Genomic DNA, 24163 nt, shown 5'->3' on the forward strand with positions numbered 1-24163 from the left:
GTCTTCATAGTGCTGCTTGCTTGGTGGTGCCACTCCACTTGCTTGATGTTGCAGACTCTGGGGCCTTTCAGAAGAGGTGTATATATACTGAGATCATGTGACAGATCATGTGACACTTAGATTTCACACAGGTGGACTTTATTTACCTAATTATGTGACTTCTGATGGTAATTGGTTGCACCAGATCTTATCTTTCAGAGAAGAGAGTATCGGAATTCTGTATTGCAGTTATCAATAATTTTTGGGTCTGGGGTCAAAATAACCCCAAATGACTTTTTAGGAGTCCATATTGATACAGAAACACTAACAATGAAGTTTAAATGTGTTAAGAATAAGTTAAAGTTAAAGTCATGAAAGATTGGTAGAATTGAATAAACCACCTTTTGGCTATGATAAAAAATATGCCTTTGTGGTCAAAATGACCACAATTCCAGTGGGTCAGAAGTTTACAAACATTGAGTTGACTGTGCCTTTAAACAGCTTGGAGAATTCCAGAAAAAGATGTCATGGCTTTATCAGCTTCTGATAGGCTAATTGACATCATTTGAGTCAATTGGAGGTGTACCTGTGGATGTATTTCAGCAAATACCTCAGAAAAAATAGTGGACCTCCACAAGTCTGGTTCATCCTTGGGAGCAATTTCCAAACGCCTGAAGGTACCACGTTCATCTGTACAAACAATAGTATGCAAGTATAAACACCATGGGACCACGCAGCCGTCATACCGCTCAGGAAGGAGACGTGTTTTGTCTCCTAGAGATGAACCTACTTTGGTGCGAAAAGTGCAAATCAATCCCAGAACAACAGCAAAGGACCTTGTGAAGATGCTGGAGGAAACAGATACAAAAGTATCTATATCCAAAGTAAAATGAGTCCTATATTGACATAACCTGAAAGGTCACACAGCAAGGAAGAAGGCGCTGCTCCAAAACTGCAATAAAAAATCCAGACTACGGTTATTCAAAGTAAAATGAGTCCTATATCGACATAACCTGACAGGCCGCTCAGCCACTGCTCCAAAACCGCAATAAAAAAGCCAGACTACGGTTTGCAACTGCACATGGGGACAAAGATTGTACTTCTTTGAGAATTGTCCTCTGGTCTGATGAAACTAAAATACAACTGTTTGGCCATAATGACCATTGTTATGTTTGGAGGAAAAAGGGGGATGCTTGCAAGCCGAAGAACACCATCCCAACAGTGAAGCACTGTGGTATTTTCATCATGTTGTGGGTGTGCTTTGCTGCAGGAGGGACTGGTGCACTTCACAAAATAGATGGCATCATGAGGAATGGAAAATTATGTGGATTTATTGAAGCAACATCTCAAGACATCAGTCAGGAAGTTAAAGCTTGGTCACAAATGGGTCTTCCAAATGGACAATGACCCCAAGCACACTTCCAAAGTTGTGGCAAAATGGCTTAAGGACAACAAAGTCAAGGTATTGGAGTGGCCATCACAAAGCCCTGACCTCAATCTTATAAAACATTTGTGGGAAGAACTGAAAAAGCATGAGCGAGCAAGGAGGCCTTCAAACCTGACTCAGTTACACCAGCTCTGTCAGGAGGAATGGGCCAAAATTCACCCAACTTATTGTCGGAAGCTTGTGGAAGGCTACCCAAAACGTTTGACCCAAGTTAGACAATTTAAAGGCAATGCTGCCAAATACTAATTGAGTGTATGTAAACTTCTGACCCAAGGTGTCTGAAAACTACCGACTTAAACTGTATATATATATATATACAGTTGAAGTCGGAAGTTTACATACACCTTAGCCAAATACATGTAAACTCAGTTTTTCACAATTCCTGACATTTAATCCTAGTAAAAATTCCCAGTCTTAGGTCAGTTAGGATCACCACTTTATTTTAAGAAAGTGAAATGTCAGAAAAATAGTAGAGAGAATGATTTATTTCAGCCTTAATTTTTTTCATCACATTCCCAGTTGGTCAGATGTTTACATACACTCAATTAGTATTTGGTAGCATTGCCTTGAAATACATCCACAGGTACACCTCCAATTGACTCAAATGATGTCAATTAGCATATCAGAAGCTTCCAAAGCCATGACATAATTTTCTGGAATTTTCCAAGCTGTTTAAAGGCACAGTCAGCTTGGTGTATGTAAACTTCTTGACCCACTGGAATTGTGATACAGTGATTTATAAGTGAAATAATCTGTCTGTAAACAATTGTTGGAAAAATTAATTGTGTCATGCACAAAGTAGATGTCCTAACCGACTTGCCAAAACTATAGTTTGTTAACAAGAAATTTGTGGAGTGGTTGAATAAGGAGTTTTAATGACTCCAACCTAAGTGTATGTAAACTTCCAACTTCAACTGTATATAATACCCAGTGGCTGATTTAGGTATAGGAGACATGGGTAGCCTGCACTCAAAATTTTGGAATGGTTACATTTGCTCGATCGGTTTTCTACCGCTCATTTGCACGTCATGTCAGTAATATATCACCGTGTGGGACTGTGGGTCCATTAACCTTGTGGGAGTGGGTGCCCTGATTCTAGTTTGTGAGCTAGGCAGGCTACTATCTGTGAAGGTCTCCCACTCAGAAGTACGATATGGGGAGGGGGCGGTGGTAGGTTGACCTCAGGTCTCCCCACTGAAAGCCCGAGGTAGGGTGAGCGGGGAAATCTATATAATAGCGCGTCCCTAACTTTGTACAGTACTAATGCAATTAGAAAACTCAGTAACACTACGAAATGCTACCAAATAAACCACCATTAATTAATAATACTATGACATTTAAGTCATAGTATGAATATGAATATACACTTTCATTCAAAAGTTTGGGGTCACTTAGAAATGTACTTGTTTTGTCAATTAAAATAATATCTAATTGATCAGAAATACAGTGTAGACATGGTTGATGTTGTAAATTACTATTGTAGCTGGAAACAGCAGATTTTTTATGGAATATCTACAGTGGTTCCTCCTTTAAAAGTTGGGAGCTTACACCGCGGGACTTAGAGGTACCCAGCGTCACGGCTTCATTCCTCCAGACCACCACAAGGGGGAGTTAAAGCACTCATTATGCATTTGGGTCCCAAGGTTTTTACTGTATATGACTAATCCAATGACGAATTTGACGCCAGCCACCTGTCCCTGGTGACTTTCTTCAGCAAAGACGGCTGTCAAAACATTACGGGGGAAGCAAATGTAAGTAGTTATAATGTCATAAGGAGTCAAGCAAAACATTTACAATTGAGAGGAAAATGTTAGTTAATGTAGAGACAAATGATTGTGCATATTATTTGTCATAAAGGTAATTTAGGAAAAATGCTATTCAGCAAAAAAAAATTCAGTCATAGCCAATACCAGGTGTATCAAACTCCATTCTTTGAAAGATGCCATTACAATTATATGCATTACAATTATACACTTCAACAGTGTTCACCACTCCTGCTCCTGGGACATCAATGATTACACATTGTAACTATGTAATAGGCTAGAAACATATTTTCTAGATTTAAGTAAATGCTGATTTGTAATTCATATACACAGAGTAAAAAACAGTACATCCTGCCAGCACGCCCACAGGCGTGCTGAATGACGCATGGAAGAGAGCGGGGAACGAGATGGGAGTAACAATCCAGGCTATTTGCTCTGAGACCGGCATAATAATGTAATGAAACAAGCAGGGAGCAGGTTTGGGACCCTCAACATTCTAGCCCGAAGTCATAGGCGCACAGAGGTGCATTATCAGCAACCATCACTCCTGTGTTCCAATGGCACGTTGTGTTAGCTAATCCAAGTTTGTAATTTTAAAAGGCTAATTGATCATTAGAAAACCCTCTGTTTAAAGAAGCAATAAAAGTGGCCTTCTTTAGACTAGTTGAGTATCTGGAGCATCAGCATTTGTGGGTTCAATTACAGACTAAAAATGGCAAGAAACAAAGAACTTTCTTCTGAAACTCGTCAGTCTATTCTTGTCCTGAGAAATGAGGGCTATTCCATGCAAGCAATTGCCAAGAGACTGAAGATCTCGTACAACGCTGTGTACTACTCCCTTCACAGAACAGCACAAACTGTGCGCAAAGCTGTCATCAAGGCAAAGGGTGGCTACTTTGAAGAATCTCAAATATTAAATATATTTTGATTTGTTTAACACTTTTTTGGTTACTACATGATTCCATGTATTATTTTATAGTTTTGATGTCTTTACTATTATTCTACAATGTAGAAAATAGTAAAATACAGAAAAACCCTTGAATGAGTAGGTGTGTCCAAACTTTTGACCGGTACTGTACACAATGGTGTTGATGTCTCATAGGATGTGGCAGTGGCATTGTCATTGTGCATGTATTGTAACAGTCATTTATTCATTTAATAGTCATCACAGGAGGTTGCTGGCACCTAAATTGGGGAGGACGGGCTTGTGGTAATGGCTGGAGCGTAATTAGTGGAATGTTATCAAATATATCATGGAAACCATGTGTTTGATGCCATTCCATTTACTCCATTCCAGCCATTATTATGAGCCGTCCTCGCCATCGGCAGCCTCCACTGATATTCATGCATTAGTCATGGGGTCATCAGTCGACAAACTGTTGTTACATAATACATATAAATAGGCCCTATATGCTGTTTCGCAGATGCTTTTATCCAAGCGATTTGCAGTAGTATGTGCCAGGAAAGGCTGTCCCCAGCAGGAATCGAACCCTTGATCTTGACATTGCATTCGCCCTTCTCTACCAACAGACTCACACAGGACCACATAACATCTGTTATGTTAGTTTTAACATTGTTATGAATTGTTGACATTACTTAACTACTTTTAATTTGACAGAAATGATCAAATCAAACCAAATGTTCACCTTGTAAATGAATAATTCACTGTTTTACAATTTCCAAGGCAACTTTTTATATGCACATTTTCTGCTACAACAGTTAGACACTTTTTATGACTATTTTAATAATAACTTGAAGTCTGTGTCCATGTACCACATATCCTACCTCCTCCCTGGATGGCAGGGACACTTTATGTCTTTAGTAGTCAAGCGTTAAGGGCGTGATCTCCTACATTATGAATGCATCAGGTTCCGGCATAGGAAATGTGGAGGCCCAGCACGTGCGTCTTCTCTCCCCTTCCTCTTTCACCAGAGAAGAAGAGAAAAGAGGCCACATTAGGTCTGGCTTGTTTTATGACACAGGGGACAAAGTATTTTTTAAATCCTCTTGCTTGATATGTGGTGATTTTCTGTGAAATGGGATGGGTCAGGGGAGGCGAGACAACATAACTGGGGGTAACAATATGGTCTTCTTATGCTGTCGTCATAACTTTTGACAGTGCAGTGCCTAATTGAACATAATCTAAGATGTTACATAGAATTTGTCTTAAATTGTCTTAAACCAAAATGAAATTCTTCTTCTTCCAGCATGTATTCAAATAAAATTGAATCATTCTATGAAAATGTAAGTCTTGTGGTTGTTTGGGATATTCGACTGTCTGAGGTACTATGCAAAGCATTCTATAGCCAGCTGATATTGTCTTTTTTTTTTCAAACACAATTTTCATTTGACTCTCTATCAGTTATTTTCCCCTATTTTCTTTTCTTCTCTTCAACTCCAGCTTCCCTATTCTTCCTCCTCCTCATTTATTGTGTGTTTATTTCTTCCATCATTTTCTCCGCACCATCTCCCACCAGCTCTTTCTCTTTTGCTGTGCTCCCCCTCTTCTTCCACTATCTCCACTCCACAGAGGGGGCATAAACAGAATGTTCTGTGCGCTAGTAAAGCGCCTGCATCTCAAGACCCACATCCAGTCAGCCAATGTGTTTTGCCCCCAAAATGTTCCCTAGCTGTACACAAAGTACACTTGTGACTGCTTGCTTCAGTTGTCAAATACAAATTAGTGACCAGCGGGGGGTTTTGAGCTTCAGTGAAGTTCTAAAATCTCATTTCCGGGGCTTCATTTTGTTTGTGTGTTTGAAGGGAACAGCGACAAGAAAGGGAAGACCTTTTAGAATATTTTTTGCTGACAACAAAAACTGGGACATTTCTTAAGCAATATCTATGCGACAAAGGGAGAGGAAATGGTGCCTTAAATTGCTTATCTTTCCACTCTCCGTGACTTCAGAGAAGAGTGCAAGCTGTTGTTTTGGGAAGACGGCAATCGATGTTGTCTTTGGCGCTTCCGTTTGCAACTGGATCATTATTTCATTCTCTTCTCCTTCCCAAGTAAAGGGGCAAAGCCAAAATGTATGGCTTACTTTAGTTTGAGATGATTTAGAATTTAAATTACTTTTGACAGGGCAAATCACTAGACACATGACTTCATAGATTCACTCCATCTCGTTCATAGATTCACTCCATCTCTGTTAAAGCAGCATCTTACAATATTTCCAATGTTACCAAGCTGTTCAGACATTTGGCTTCATTAAAATGGTGATTGTAAATTCACTGCCAAGTCGAACATAGGGATGACTTGAGGTTGTGCATTATGATGGGATGTTTGGCTTTTCTTCATTCTATATTATTCTGGTCAGCCTCAGAGCCATGTCCACTGAATTCAATTCACTGAGTAGGGAAGACCGGGGCACAAAGTAACACTTTCAGTCTTTTGCTTATTTATGAAAAGATTAGTTGGATTACAAACAACATACATATCTCAGCTAGCATTACACACTAACTATTCTTTTAGGACACATTGTACAGTACCAGTCGTTTACAACCTAAAGTGGTGGAAGTCAAAATATTACAATTAACCCAGTGGGTGGGATTAATTGTGACAGACTGCAGGATTAATTGTAACACTAACCATGTTTCCATCCATGGTTTTTATGTGAGTAAAGTCAAACTGTATGCAAAAACATCATCACAGCTGTAATGGAAACGTGACGATTCGGTACAATTTTAAAAAAGCCGACAGAATTTGTTTGTTCGACATGGTGGGATCTTTTTGTGTCTGTCAAATTAATTATGCGAGAAATTACAGTGGAAATGGCTTTATGGGCAAATATTGATATAATAACCATCCTATTGAAGTACATTTGGAGTAACGCAATGATATGGTATATTTTCCTCCCACTACAACTGGGGAAACCACACATTTTATTAGGCTACCGATGAAATAAGTTCTGATGAACTTCACAGGGTGGTGAAAGTGCATGATGATCTTAAGGCTCCTTTCCAATAAATATCGAGGGTCTTATTCTGGTGACATGATGATCGATGCTTGGCTGCCGTTTGACAAATAGATCTGTATCTGCGAACTGTTTGCTAAAGCGTACAAGCCAAGACCAGAGGAGACACATTTGCTATTTAACGCAACAGTTTGTTTTAAAACTATTGGTAGACTTTATTTTTATTTGTTACATGAAAATGTAAGTCAAAAAGTACATTTTGTGTGCACTACGTTCATCACTTACTGATTTTTATCTGCAACATGTCCCTTTAGTGGAAACCCCGCTGGTGGGAAAATGTGCATATTTGTCTAATCTGAGTCTTGTGAGAAAACACAAGCATTACGGTCATCAACTTTACCAATCAAAAGACCACTTCTTACTTATAAAAATGATATATCATTAGATACAGTACACGGGGAGTCTTACACAGGTCAATAATCAAAAAGAAAGGCGGCAAGAATATTTTCAGTTTGGCCTGATTTTTTATATTTTTTCAATAAAACACAAAATAGGCATGTAGATACACTAACCAAGCATTAGCACATTGACTAACAGCTTTCTAAGTGGTTTCTAATTTGATTTATGTAGTTACATTGTGCCCCGTTCTCCCCTACATTGTTCAATAGTATCCCATTGAAAATGTTATGAACATGACACAGCAACAGTTAAAGTGTTAATAGTATTGCATATCATTAATGGTATCACATAAGAAACATACTCTGGGCTGACCTTACCCAGTGAGGCAATGCATGTAGTTCTCCCCAATAACCCCAAGGTGACTTGAGGTCTCAATCTCTCACCCCTAGCTTGTAAAAAAAGGGATGATTTAAAAGCAGGAAGGAGTAGTTAAGTGATTTCTGGGGGCTTCTGCTACTCCTCATTTGACTGAACATCCAATGGAACACAAAGAAAGAAAATGGAATGCCTCTGGCTACCTTGGGGAGATGAAGCCAGCCTGTTCTGAATGGTGTACAAGTAAGTGCATTCGGGAGATTTTAAACAGTAAGTCGATAACCAGGGCACAAAGGTCTTACCTAATGGCGGAAGTCTCAAGAGAAAAAAAAAACAAAAACAAATGGGAAGCAATGATAGGGCCAGGGCTGATTTTCTTCCAACACTTTCATTGCATCATCACCCTATGAAGCCCAACTAACTCCTCCTCCACTCTTCCTCTTCATTATTTTCAGAATACAGACATACTGTGAATACATTCATTTAGTTTGAATAATGCTTAAAGTAATGTCATGTGCATAGATGTGTATTGTATGCTTTATAATAAACCGTTAATGTAGGTGTCATTCGTTTTTCAACAGAAGTAATTTTGCTGAGGTAGAACATGGAGCAAAACCACCCAACCAGCCATCTAAATTAGAACGACTTTGAAAACAAATAAACCAGTATTGGCTTTCAACCAGGACCTGTGCTTTGTGGGAACTGTGTCCTTGAGGAAGGACCGCAGCAGTCAGAGATGAGTTTACTGATGGTCATCTACCCTTCATTGAGCAGCACTTTTAATTAGGATGCTGAGTAATTTACATTCATTTAGATTAAGTACCGCAGCGATCATTTAGAGCAGGGCTGTAGTCTCTACATACTGTACACATTTTGCCTAACACAAACGCAGCTGTGATAGTGATAATTGTACAGCTAGGACAGCTACAGAGTTCCCCTCATACTGTACCACTGTTCCAGTGGGCAAAACTGATTGTAATGACATCATATTGCATGATGTATATTTTAATGTATATCCAACATGCTGTCTTATTGTTCTGATAGACAACAGATACTATTGCAGAAAGTAATGCATTTAAATGATTGCCAAAACCCTTGGCTCCATGCCAGGTATCTTTCCATTTGAAACATCAGCAAATGCAAAGTATGGTTCACGGCAGCCCAAACAGTATTTTCTCTTATTCATCTCTATTGTCTTCAACCTCAGACTTTGTGGCACAAACAGCGGCTGAGCCCTGCTGCTGTTTTGCAAGGCTGGGCCAGAGGCTCCAGCTCATCTCTCTCGGTGCCACCCTGTGTGGCGCGTTTGTTGTGGATAATGACCGGCCTCGGCTCCAGTATGTTCAAACCTGCTCACTCATCATCTAAATTGGTCATAGAGCAGACAGACATGTGAAAAGCGCCTTGATTATAGCGCTCCACCACACGCCCTCTCGCTTGTTCATTTCACAGACCATTAATTATTATTGTTATTATTTAATTAAATAGGTTAGCTTTGAGGCTGAGGCCGTTGCCGGCCGTCACCATCACTGTCGCCGGCGGCAACGAGAGGCGGGGTTGGCAAGACGACGAGTGCCAGGTGAACATCTGTAGGGACCGGGCGAAGAGAGTGTTCGTTCGACTAGCCTGCCTGGCAGCGGCCTGGGTGGACTTTGCCTGACAGCATTCCGCTGATGTCGACAAAGGTTCCGCTCCGTTTTGTTGATGAAGCTCACCTCGGGGATGTGAGGACGCCTCAACACACATTACCGGAGTCCATCTGCAGGGCGATTAGCGTGATTACCGATGTATGTCATCCCTTTAACACTCAACACAGGTTGGGGCCCACCACCAGAGATGGATGAACAGTGTAGGAGCTGGTTAATGCCTGTGTGTGGGAGGGAGATTGTTAAAATGAACTGCCACGCTTAGTCTGTAGGCTATGCTGTCACATCTACGCCCTTGGCAATTTTGATTCCTTGAGTGAAAGGCAAGGTGTGAGCATGCAAGTTGCTTTGTGTTGAACACACTGATAATCAATAAGGCCATGTCTGAATCCCAAATGGCCCTCTATTCCCTATATAGTGCACTATTTTTGACCAGGGCCCATAGATAGTTTTAATCATGTTTTGAAGCTATAGAGTGTTTGTTTACAATTGCATTGTTTACAGACTAAAACAAGCCTATATTTTGGCGGTTCTGATGTGGTTAGAAAGACAGTTGAACTAAAATAATGTGGCTTTTAGAAGTTATTTTCTTCAAGTATCAATGGCCATGTATCATTCATTTAAATGTCCAAAAATGGATGTAGCAATCACAGATTACCCCTTTCAAAAGTCCCAATAGAATAATACATTTGCCAATAGTGAAGTACGACACTGTGATCTGGTAACACTGACCTCTGGTCTTCTTTCTCCCGCATCTTGTCATCTCGTAGATGTAGTGAATGCTTTGCAATAAGACAGTGTACAAGTTAAGAGCCTTCAAAGAAGGGCAAGTGTGACGGAGGTGGCTCTGTGAGTAACCTTGTCTGAGACCTGAGGTCTTGTCTAATCACCCTAAGCTAGGCCTAATGCTTTTAGAATTATCTTTTTTTTTTTACGTGCAGGTTAACCATGCGGTCCAGTTGGTCATATAAGTGATAGCTTTGACCTTTGTGAAGAACAACTTAACATCTCAAAGGTTTTGAAAAGAGACACTGTGCCATATGTGCATTTTTGTCCTTCAGAGAGACCATTTAACATGCCAAATCAAGGCCTCCAAGACACGACAGAACTTCTAAAACTCTGTCTGACAGCTTTAACTGTGTCCTCTATCTTCCTGACTTATCCAGCAGGTATTGACAGCCATTCATTAAAGATGGGGCCTTCAGGTGCGTCCAATCCAATAGAGTTCCATTCCTCGCTATTAATTCGTCATCAGTATGGATCCGTCTCTTTGTTGAGGCGGCCCCTCGGGTTTAAACTCGGACAGCTCTGCCTGAATAAAAATGAAGTGAGCGGCTTCCATCACGCCACTCATAGCTCCATTTGTTTGAGTAAAACACGCCGCCCATTATTGGAGTGTCACGGCGCTGTGTGTTTGGAACGCGACAAATCACCGTGGGCTGTCGCCGGGGCGCTTCGTCTTATTACTCTCGGCAGAGGGAAACTGAGGTAATGCTGACAAACACAGGGAGAACCAGGGCCATTTACAAAACATCCATTAAAAGGGATTCCAATACACCGAGCAGCACAGCGGAGCCTCGATCAAAACACAGAGTCATTTATTTGCATTTACTCGAACATTTGGAAATTAGTCATCTTGGATCTAGGTCGAGGAGAACGCACATTTACATTTACATTTAAGTCATTTAGCAGACGCTCTTATCCAGAGCGACTTACAAATTGGTGCATTCACCTTATGACATCCAGTGGAACAGCCACTTTACAATAGTGCATCTAAATCTTTTAAGGGGGGGGGGGGGGGGGGGCAGAAGGACCTTTTGGGGTTTGAATGTCGAAAAGGCAGTATGGTGGATCTATTATTGCGTGACGACCTAATCCAGGGGTCAAAAGCTATAAGTGTGAACAAAACCTGTGGGGGTGCCACCATAGACTTTGACCATAGAGTAAACCAAATGCATTCGTTTTGGTTAGGCTACAGTACATTTCTGTCATCATTTGATCTGTGAATAGCACTAGCCCGTAAAAGCACTAGCCTGTGAATAGCACTCGCCTGTGAATAGCACTAGCCTGGGAAAGCAGTAGCCTACATAGAGCATGCATGTGCAGATCACGGGTTTGTAGTCTACGACGGAGATTAAAGGCAAACTGTAGTGGAATTGAAATGACAGGGAAGCCCCCCCCCCCCCCCCCCTTCCTTGTCAATAGCATCAAGCGCAGGCCACAGCGCAGGCCACAGCGCAGGCCACAGGTCGAATGGTTGTTCTTCAAGCGCTCCTGGAAGCTTTTCAATGGTGGCTTCAAGCTGCTTCTTCTACAAGAGCGAGAGCCTAGACTTCAGAACCTGACGAGAGCCTGCCCAAGGCTCCATTTGAAGCTCATTAAAAAGTCTCATCAAAACATAAGCAATAGAATAATAAAAACATGTAATGGTAATTTGCAAATATTTCCCTCTGCGAGCAAGAGCCCTGACGCATAACAATACATGCCCCCTGCCCCCATAAAATATTCAAAGATATGATCTTGCCGTATCTTCCCAAGTAACAGCTCACTTCATTAGAATTCTGAGCAAAATGTAATTTATTACTTTATTCTGGCCTCTTTTTTTCACCCTTCTAATTATTGATACAGCCTGAAGGCACTTTTCTTTGTTGGATTTTCTAATTTACGTAAATGAATTAAATTATTTGTTAGTGGGGTTTTTTTTACCCCTAGGAAGTCAGGTGTGGCGACGCTTTTATTTCCTCAGACATTTGGTGTCACAATACGTGAGGTGGGAAGTTAACTATTTGATATCTCAGCTCTTGAACAGCAAGATATTATAGTAAGGGGTTTTCCCATGAGAATGCATTACCCACTTGGAAGTCTTTTACACATTATTATACTTCAAAGGACACTTTCTCTCCTTTCGTGGTCAACACATTTTAATATGTACACACAACCCTTTTCCACTATCTAGTGCTTTAACATTGGATATTTTTCGTCCACAACTGCTCCAGATGATGCACATGAAGTGACGTGTTATTAGTACTATATACAGTACATTCGGAAAGTATTCAGACCCCTTGACTTTTTACACATTTTATTACGTTACAACTAAATTGTAAAATGTATTAAAATTTTTTTTTGCCACATCAGTCTACACACAATACCGCATATGACAAAGCAAAACATGTATTTTATTTTTATTTCGCACATTTATTAAAAATAGAAAAATAAAAACAGAAATACCTTATTTGCATAAGTATTCAGACCCTTTGCTCGGAGACTTGAAATTGAGCTCAGGTGTATCCTGCTTCCATTGATCATCCTTGAGATGTTTATACCACTTGAATGGAGTCCACCTGTGGTAAATTAAATTGATTGGACATGATAAGGAAAAGCACACACCTGTCTATCTAAGATCCCACGGTTGACAGTGCATGTCAGAGCAAAAACCAAGCCATGAGGTCGAAGGAAATAGAGTAGAGCTCTGACACAGGAATGTGTACATTTTACAATTTAGAACAGGGCTCCGGGCAGCCGAGCGGAAATGGAGGAAAAGTCGCCTCCCTGCAGACCTGGCATCCTTTCACTCCCTCCTCTCTACATTTTCCTCTTCTGTCTCTGCTGCTAAAGCCACTTTCTACCACTCTAAATTCCAAGCATCTGCCTCTAACCCTAGGACGCTCTTTGCCACCTTCTCCTCCCTCCTGAATCCTCCTCCCCCTCCTCCCCCCTCCTCCCTCTCTGCTGATGACTTCGTCAACCATTTTGAAAAGAAGGTCGACGACATCCGATCCTCGTTTGCTAAGTCAAACGACACCGTTGGTTCTGCTCACACTGCCCTACCCTGTGCTCTGACCTCTTTCTCCCCTCTCTCTCCAGATGAAATCTCGCGTCTTGTGACGGCCGGCCGCCCCACAACGTGCCCGCTTGACCCTATCCCCTCCTCTCTTCTCCAGACCATTTCCGGAGACCTTCTCCCTTACCTCACCTCGCTCATCAACTCATCCTTGACCGCTGGCTACGTCCCTTCCGTCTTCAAGAGAGCGAGAGTTGCACCCCTTCTGAAAAAACCTACACTCGATCCCTCCGATGTCAACAACTACAGACCAGTATCCCTTCTTTCTTTTCTATCCAAAACTCTTGAACGTGCCGTCCTTGGCCAGCTCTCCTGCTATCTCTCTCAGAATGACCTTCTTGATCCAAATCAGTCAGGTTTCAAGACTAGTCATTCAACTGAGACTGCTCTTCTCTGTGTAACGGAGGCGCTCCGCACTGCTAAAGCTAACTCTCTCTCCTCTGCTCTCATCCTTCTAGACCTATCGGCTGCCTTTGATACTGTGAACCATCCACCCTCTCCGAGTTGGGCATCTCCGGCGCGGCCCACGCTTGGATTGCGTCCTACATGACAGGTCGCTCCTACCAGGTGGCGTGGCGAGAATCTGTCTCCTCACCACGTGCTCTCACCACTGGTGTCCCCCAGGGCTCTGTTCTAGGTCCTCTCCTATTCTCGCTATACACCAAGTCACTTAGCTTTGTCATAACCTCACATGGTCTCTCCTATCATTGCTATGCAGACGACACACAATTAATCTTCTCCTTTCCCCCTTCTGATAACCAGGTGGCGAATCGCATCTCTGCATGTCTGGCAGACATATCAGTGTGGATGACGGATCACCACCTCAAGCTGAACCTCGGCAAGACGGAGCTGCTCTTCCTCCCGGGGAAGGACTGCCTGTTCCATGATCTCGCCATCACGGTTGACAACTCCATTGTGTCCTCCTCCCAGAGCGCTAAGAACCTTGGCGTGATCCTGGACAACACCCTGTCGTTCTCAACTAACATCAAGGCGGTGGCCCGTTCCTGTAGGTTCATGCTACATGCTACAATGCTACAACATCCGCAGAGTACGACCCTGCCTCACACAGGAAGCGGCGCAGGTCCTAATCCAGGCACTTGTCATCTCCCGTCTGGATTACTGCAACTCGCTGTTGGCTGGGCTCCCTGCCTGTGCCATTAAACCCCTACACGTGCTCTCACCACTGGTGTCCCCCAGGGCTCTGTTCTAGGTCCTCTCCTATTCTCGCTATACACCAAGTCACTTGGCTTTGTCATAACCTCACATGGTCTCTCCTATCATTGCTATGCAGACGACACACAATTAATCTTCTCCTTTCCCCCTTCTGATAACCAGGTGGCGAATCGCATCTCTGCATGTCTGGCAGACATATCAGTGTGGATGACGGATCACCACCTCAAGCTGAACCTCGGCAAGACGGAGCTGCTCTTCCTCCCGGGGAAGGACTGCCTGTTCCATGATCTCGCCATCACGGTTGACAACTCCATTGTGTCCTCCTCCCAGAGCGCTAAGAACCTTGGCGTGATCCTGGACAACACCCTGTCGTTCTCAACTAACATCAAGGCGGTGGCCCGTTCCTGTAGGTTCATGCTACATGCTACAATGCTACAACATCCGCAGAGTACGACCCTGCCTCACACAGGAAGCGGCGCAGGTCCTAATCCAGGCACTTGTCATCTCCCGTCTGGATTACTGCAACTCGCTGTTGGCTGGGCTCCCTGCCTGTGCCATTAAACCCCTACAACTCATCCAGAACGCCGCAGCCCGTTTGGTGTTCAACCTTCCCAAGTTCTCTCACGTCACCCCGCTCCTCCGATCTCTCCACTGGCTTCCAGTTGCATCCGCTACAAGACCATGGTGCTTGCCTACGGAGCTGTGAGGGGAACGGCACCTCCGTACCCTCAGGCTCTGATCAGGCCCTACACCCAAACAAGGGCACTGCGTTCATCCACCTCTGGCCTGCTCGCCTCCCTACCTCTGAGGAAGTACAGTTCAAGCTCAGCCCAGTCAAAACTGTTCGCTGCTCTGGCACCCCAATGGTGGAACAAACTCCCTCACGACGGCAGGACAGCGGAGTCAATCACCACCTTCCGGAGACACCTGAAACCCCACCTCTTTAAGGAATACCTAGGATAGGATAAAGTAATCCTTCTGACCCCCCCCCCCTTAAAAGATTTAGATGCACTATTGTAAAGTGGCTGTTCCACTGGATATCTTAAGGTGAATGCACCAATTTGTAAGACGCTCTGGATAAGAGCGTCTGCTAAATGACTTAAATGTAAATGTAAATGTGTTGAGGCAGAACTGGGGAAGGGTACCAAAAAATGTCTGTAGCATTCAAGGTCCCAAGAACACAGTGGCCTCCATCATTCTTAAATGGAATACGTTTGGAAGCACCAAGACACTTCCTAGAGCTGGCCACCTGGCCAAACTGAGCAATCGGGGGAGAAGGGTGCTGGTCAGGGGGGTAACCAAGAACCCAATGGTCACTCTGACAGAGCTCCAGAGTTCCTCTGTGGAATGGGAGAACCTTCCAGAAGGACAACCATCTCTGCAGCACTCCACAATTCAGTCCTTTATGGTAGAGTGGCCAGACGGAAGTCACTCCTCAGTAAAAGGCACAAGACAGCCCGCTTGGAGTTTGCCAAAAGGCGCCTAAAGGATTCTCAAACCATGATAAACAACATTCTCTAGTCAGATGAAACCAAGATTGAACTCTTTGGCTGGAATTCCAAACGTCACGTCTGGAGGAAACCTGGCACCATCCCTCCGGTGAAGCATGGTGGTGGCAGCATCATGTGGTGGGGATGTATTTCAGCGGCAGGGACAGGGAGATTGGTCAGGATCGAGGGAAAAGGAACAGAGCAATATACAGTTAGATTGTTGATGAAAACCTGCTCGAGAGTGCTCAGGACCTCAGACTGTGGCGAAGGTTCACCTTCCAATAAGACAACGACCCTAAGCAGACGGCCAAGACAACGCAGGAGTGGCGTCGGGACAAGTATCTTAATGTCCTTAGTGGCCAATCCAGAGCCTGGACTTGAATCCGATCGATAGTAGCTGTACAGCAACCCGCCACATCCAATCTGACAGAGCTTGAGAGGATCTGCAGAGAACAATGGGAGAAACTCAACAAATACAAATACATTTGTGTCAAGCTTGTAGCGTCATTCCCAAGAAGACTTGTAATCGCTGCTAAAGGTGCTTCAATTAAGTACTAGGCAAAAGGTCTGAATACTTATGTAATTGTGATAGGTTATGTAATACATACTGTACGCAAACATTTCTAAAAACCTGTTTTTGCTTTGTCATTATGGGGTATTGTGTGTAGATTGATGAGGGGAAAAAATAATTTAATCAATTTCAAATCAAATGTTATTAGTCACATGCGCTGAATACAACATGTGTAGACCTTACAGTGAAATGTTTACTTACGAGCCCCTAACCAACAATGCAGTTAAAAAATACAGATAAGAATAAGTAATTAAAGATCAGCAGTAAAACAACAATAGCGAGACTATATGCAGGGGGGTACCGGTACAGAGTCAATGTGGGGGGGGGGGGGGGGGGGGGGGGGGGGGGGGGGGGGGGGGGGGGGCACCGGTTAGTTGAGGTAATAGAATAAGGCTGTAACGTAATAAATACAATAAAAATACTATAAACACTAAATACTTTCCGAATGCACTGTATGTGGCAGTTCACTAAATTTAAATTTGGGAGTTCTCACTACATTTGCATATGTGGGATTTTTCACTACATTTGCAGTCTCACTAAAATAACATGTGATGCTTTCAAGATTAAAGAAAATGTCAAGATCCATATGAAATGTGTATCATTGGCAATGACATTTGCTGTGACATTCCCAGAGAAGGGTCTGAAAGGTCCTCTTTGATTAGACAGTTCAGTCTCATGAATATGACATAGAGGCACCTTTTGACTGACGTATCAGCCTGGTGGTGTCTTTTACAGAAAACTGACATACTATCACTGCTAATTTGAACATTTCATGCATCATTTAAATGTCAGTTTTATGGAGTGATGAGAAAGTAATTTTCAAACTATTTTCCTGAGACATATAATTATAAACAGTTGAAGTTGGAAGTTTACATACACCTTAGCCAAATACATTTAAACTGTAACGGCTATCGTCATATTCTTCCTCCTCCTCGGACGAGGAGAGGCGAGACGGATCGGACCAATACGCAGAGTGGTTAGTGTTCATAATGATTTATTATAACGAAACTGACTTACAAAATAAATAAACGAAGTGCATAAACTGATACAGTACCGTGTGGTGCAACAAACACAGACACGGAAACAAAGACCCACAAAACACACGTGAAACCCAGGCTGCCTAAGTATGATTCTCAATCAGGGACAACGATTGACAGCTGTCTCTAATTGAGAATCATACCCGGCCGAACACAAACATCCCAACATAGAAAATCAAACATAGACAAACCCACCTAACTCACGCCCTGACCAACTAAATAAATACAGGAAAAAGGAAAACAGGTCAGGAACGTGACATAAACTCAGTTTTTCACAATTCCTGACATTTAATCATAGTACAAATTCCCTGTCTTAGGTCAGGATCACTACTTTATTTTAAGAATGTGAAATGTCAGAACAATAGTAGAGATAATGATTTGTTTCAGCTTTTATTTCTTTCATCACATTCCCAGTGTGTCAGAAGTTTACATACACTCAATTAGTATTTGCTAGCATTGCCTTTAAATTGTTTAACTTGGGTCAAACGTTTCGAGTAGCTTCCCACAAGCTTCCCACAATAAGTTGGGTGAATTTTGGCCCATTCCTCCTGACAGAGCTGGTATAACTGAGTCAGGTTTGTAGGCCTCCTTGCTCACACACGCTTTTTCAGTTCCGCCCACAAATGTTCTATAGGATTGAGGTCAGGGCTTTGTGATGGCCACTCCAATACCTTGACTTTGTTGTCCTTAAGCCATTTTGCCTCAACTTTGGAAGTATGCTTGGGGTCATTGTCCATTTGGAAGACCCGTTTGCGACAAAGCATTAACTTCCTGACTGAGATGTTGCTTCAATATATCCACATAATTTTCCATTCCTCATGATGCCATCTAGTTTGTGAAGTGCACCAGTCCCCCCTGCCGCAAAGCACCCCGACCACATGATTCTGCCAACCCTTGCTTCACGATTGGGATGATGTTCTTCGGCTTACAAGCCTCCCCCTTTTTCCTCCAAACATAACGATGGTCATTATAACCAAATAGTTCTATTTTTGTTCCATCAGACCGGAGGAAATGTATCCAAAAAGTGCAATCTTTGTCCCCATGTGCAGTTGCAAGTCTGGCTTTTTTTATGGCGGTTTTGGAGCAGTGGCTTCTTCCTTGCTGAGCGGCCTTTCAGGTTATGTCGATATAGGACTCGTTTTACTGTGGAAATAGATACTTTTGTACCCGTTTTCTCCAGCATCTTCACCAGGTCCGTTGCTGTTGTTCTGGGATTGATTTGCAATTTTCGCACCAAAGTACGTTCATCTCTAGGAAACAGAACACGTCTCTCTCCTGAGCGGTATGACGGCTGCGTGGTCCCATGGTGTTTATACTTGCGTACTATTGTTTGTACAGATGAACGTGTTACCTTCAGGTGTTTGGAAATTGCTCCCAAGGATGAACCAGACTTGTGGAGGTCTACATTTCTTTTTCTGAGGTCTTGGCTGATTTCTTTATATTTTCCAATAATGTCAAGCAAAGAGGCACTGAATTTGAAGGTAGGCCTTGAAATAAATCCACAGGTACACCTCCAATTGACTCAAATTATGTCAATTGCCTATCAGAAGCTTCTAAAGCCAAGACATCCTTTTCTGTAATTTTCCAAGCTGTTTAAAGGCACAGTCAACTTAGTGTATGTAAACTTCTGACTCACTGGAATTGTGATACAGTGAATTATAAGTGAAATAATCTGTCTGTAAACAATTGTTGGAAAAAGTACTTGTGTCATGCACAAAGTAGATGTCCTTACCCACTTGCCAAAACTATAGTTTGTTCACAAGAAATTTGTGGAGTGGTTGAAAAACTAGTTTTAATGAGTCCAACCAAAGTGTATGTAAACTTCCGACTTTAACTGTACATGTTTGATACACAATATGACCAAAAGTATATGGACACCTGCTCATTGAACAACTCATTCCAAAATCATGGGCAGAATAATCTAATGTCATTGTATGCTGTAGCATTTAGATTTCCCTTCAATGAAACTAGCCCAACTCATGAAAAACAGCCCCAGACCATTATTCCTCCTCCACCAAACTTTACAGTTGGCACCATGCAATTGGGTAAGTAGCGTTCCCCTGGCATCCGCCAAACTCAGTTTCATCCATCGGACTGCCAGACGGTGAAGCGTGATTCCTCACTCCAGAAAACGCGTTTCCGCTGCTCCAGAGTCCAATGGCGATGAGCCTTACACCACTCTAACCAAAGCTTGACATTGCACATGGTGATCTTCGGCTTGTGTGCGGCTGCTCGGCCATGGAAATCCATTTCATGAAGCTAACGACAAACAGTTATTTTGCTGACGTTGCATCCAGAGTCTGTTTGGAACTGGTAGTGAGTGTTGCAACTGAGGACAGACGATTGTTACACACTTCAGCACTCGGTGGTTCCGTTCTCTAAAACCATGTGTGGCCTACCACTTTGCGGCTGAGCCGTTATTTCTCCTAGACATTTCCACTTCACAGGGAAGCTCTAGCAGGGCAGAAATTTGATGAACTGACTTGTTGGAAAGGTGGCATCCTATGACGGTGCCACATTGAAAGTCGCTGAGCTCTTCAGTACGGGCCATTCTACTGCCAATGGAGATTGCATGGCCGTGTGCTCGATTTTATACACCTGTCAGCAATGGGTGTGGCTGAAATAGCCAAATCTACTAATTTGAAGAGGTACTGTATTCATTGTCTTTAAAATACCTCTGTGCTTTGTTTGCGTGTGCGTGTGTGTGTGCGTGTATGTGCACGTGTATGTGATTGCGTGTTTGTATAGCAATGATTAAATTCACCATTCTGCCAACAGAGTGACCCTCTCATAAAAGTGACCCTGCATAAACTCTGACAGGCTTGGTGTGGTAGAACATCAGACCACAATAGCATGCTGCAAACCATGAATGACGTAAAGCATCTGTAATGGCATATGTAAACACCAAGGAAAACATTCTCCATAGAAACAGCAGTAATTACAGCCTATGGCTTGAAAATTGTATCATCTGCAACAGCTGTGGACGAAAAAGACACAATATTTTATTTATTTTATTTAACCTTTATTTAACCAGGAAGGACTCATTGAGATTTTAAATCTATTTTCAAGAGCGTCCTGGCCAAGATAGGCAGCACCAAGTCATTACACAATTACAGATAGACAACATAAAAACCTACAGGCAATCTAGTAAAAAAACATAGAATTCACAAGAGTATAATAAAATCATAAAACAGCTAATAAAAAACATTGACAGGTCAGGGAATCAGTCTCAAAATCCTTCAATGATTTAAAAACACCAATCGGGACAAGTTCTTCCAGTTTAAAAGTATTTTGTAAGGCGTTCCAAGCCGATGGCGCAGAGTATTTGGTTCAGCTATGAAATCAGCTGCCAGTTTTAAAAAGCAGTGCGCAAAAAGATCAGGACCTGCAGGCCCTCTCTGATCTAAGGATTTCAGGGCTTTATGTATCTCCTGCAATGAGAATGGCAAAAAACTAAAAGTTTGACCAGCTCTCACTGGTTCATCCACACAGGGTTGTACAGAGCCAGATGATTCTGAATCAAACAACCTACCAGATGATACAAAGTGCTCATTGAAACAATTCAGCATTTCAATTTTGTCATATACAGCAACAGTCCTTCAATACACATCACGATAATTCGTTAACATTACTGTTACCAGACATAGATTTAATAGCCTTCCAAAACTTTCTAGGGTCATTCAGGTTATCAGTGGTAACAGACATAAAATATTCAGGCTTGGTCTTCCTGAGAAGAAAATAACACTTGTTTCCTAGATGCCTAAAAAGAAGCCAATCAGCATCAGAACATGATTTCCTTGCTTTAGCCCAGGCCAGATTACGTTTGTGAATAATACAAGACAGCTCAGAAGAAAACCATGGATTATCCCGCCCTTTAACCCTGAACCTGCCGAATGGGGCATGTTTGTTTACTGCTTGGTAAAAACCATCATAAAATAATTTCCAGGCAATTTCCACATCAGGAATAAACTCAATCTTTCTCCATTCAAATTAAATCAAATGAAAGAAAGCCTGCTCATTAAAACTGTTAAAACGTATCTTACGAATAAAGTGTGGGTTTGTCTTAGGAACTTTAGTTTTTCTAACAGCAACACCTGCCCAATGGTCACTTAAATCATTACAACAACAACAAAAAAACACCAACCGCAGAATATTTATGTGGAACATTTGTCCATATCAAATAAATCAGGGTAGATTTCTCTGGTTATTGGAGATTTGGGCTGGTGGGTGAGTTAATCAACTGGGTAAGATTCAAAAATTACAAAACATTTTAAAATCATCAGACACCGGCTTTAACCAACACCAGTTGGGATCACCAGTCAAGATCATTTCATTGTAAAGAAGTTTAGACATAAGGTGCATCAGAGAAGAAAGCACCAGATAGTAGAAATGGGTTTGCGTGTACATGTTCAAATGTGTTGACCATGAATGGAGAGAAAGTGTCCATTGATGTTTAAAAGACTTCCAAGTGAGTAATGCGTTCTCATGGGCAGGGTAGGTTACTTTCTAAATGTAATCTGTTACTACTTACCTGTCCAAAGTTGCAATCGGTAACATTACTTATTTTACCCAAACTCAGTATAGTAATATGATTACTTTTGGATTACTTTCCCATTATACGGAATTGAAGCAGACAAAAAGGATCAATCAAACGTATGTGGTATGTCCTCATAGTGGTCTCTGACTTGTGGTCAATGCTGAATTGTATATCATTGAGAAAACAGAAAGGTGTCATTGTTATTTGTATTTAAAAAATATACACCCATTCTGAATTAAAAATGAATCCCAAAAAGTTATCTAGCTAGTTTTTCCAAAGTATCTGTAATCCCATTACAATGTCTTCGCTGGTAACGTAACAAATCAATCCCCCAAAATGGTAATCTAACAGAAATAATTACTTAAAACTTGAGCTACTTTGTCTTACACATACAGTAAGCGGCATTGGTATAATTTACAACACATGCTAGATGTTTGAAGGCTTCAGATGTCTGTATACAGCCTTAACATTATTCCCACACACATTTTTCTAAGTAGTGACATGTCTACATTTCTGCATAAGAGTCTAAGCAGGCATGTGGTCAGGCAGCCCCCCGCACCTCTCTGATTGAGGGGTTGGGTTAAATGCGGAAGACACTTTTCAGTTGAACAACTGACTAGGTATACCCCTTTCCCTTTCAGAAACAAATCATAATCCAAATCACTCTGTATTTGTCTGACGTCAGTTCATACACCAACGTAACATCCAGCTCTCCTTCAAAAAGCAACTCTTGCATAGGCCTTTGCATACACTCTCATAACCTACATATCCACCTTCAATGCATATCAAGTTGTCTGTCCAGGTTTAATTTCCAATGAATATGTTTAGAGCTGTATATAAAATACTTTTTTGAAAATTGTGTTTTCTGAGGACAGACAGTGATAAATCTGACATTTTCATAGCTAGACGAGGGAGGAATGTCAGGTGGGCTTCAGCAAATACTACAATTACAATTTGCATGGCATAAGCATGTCATTAACTCACAGGGCAGCTCAGGAACAATGGTGCTGCCAGGGTGAAATCCAAGATATGTCCAAAATCCACCCGATAGGTACATAGGTGGTAGAACAGCAGGTTTTGAGAACTGCGAATAATCCTCAAAATACTCACTACCTTAGTTAACCTCTCCATTTTCCGACATTGAAATTATGTTTTGACAATCACAAGGCAGTGGTTTTCCTCTTCCATTTAATTTTTTTTCGAGAGGGAAGCCAGTAGTTTTTCATTTTGATAACCGCTGATCTTCATAACCTCAATCTAAATCACTGTTAATACAACTGTCTTCCACAAGCTAATAGGTTAGCCACTGTGGTCCTCAGATAACGTCAATTGGCCATTGAAGCAGTGCAAGACGACTACAGCCGGGGAGCCAGGCTTGAGGCCAAGAACCTATCATCCTTTTACTGTCCTTCATTTAACTGAGGCGTGCCGAGTATCTTATGAAGATTCATATCCATAAATCCTTCCACATTTTTCCCTCACTAAGATGTAGACACATGTTTAATAACCCTTGGCAAGTCTTGACTTCGAAGCCACAGCCCAAAGGGTGCAATGGAAGACCTCATCAGTTTCACCAGAAATACGTCAAAATGAAAATATTTCCCCTTTTGTAAACAAGGCCTGTTGTTCATTGCGAGCGATGCCATATGGAACTCCCTGTACCGTAGCCACTGAGTTAAAATAACACATTTTCAGGCCAAAAGATGAAAATGGAGAAAGAGTGGAACACTCAGACCATATTTATGTTCTACATGCCGGGTCGCAAATTGTCGATTTCCCAGCAGTCATCGCAAACCTCATTCAACCCGTTCACTCTACAAAATAGGCCTGCTGGTGACCAGGCGAAGCAAGAGGAATCCTGGGAAAGTGGTTAGCGAGTGTGGTATTGGCTATCGATCCTAAAGAAGAAGACGTGTGGAGTTTGTGTTGGGTGGATTCACCCCAGGGACTCGTGGTTTGGTGGGAAAAAAACACAAATGATGCTAAACGAT

This window comes from Salvelinus fontinalis, chromosome 36 (genome assembly GCF_029448725.1).
Source record: "Salvelinus fontinalis isolate EN_2023a chromosome 36, ASM2944872v1, whole genome shotgun sequence".
In the NCBI taxonomy this organism is placed as follows: domain Eukaryota; kingdom Metazoa; phylum Chordata; class Actinopteri; order Salmoniformes; family Salmonidae; genus Salvelinus; species Salvelinus fontinalis.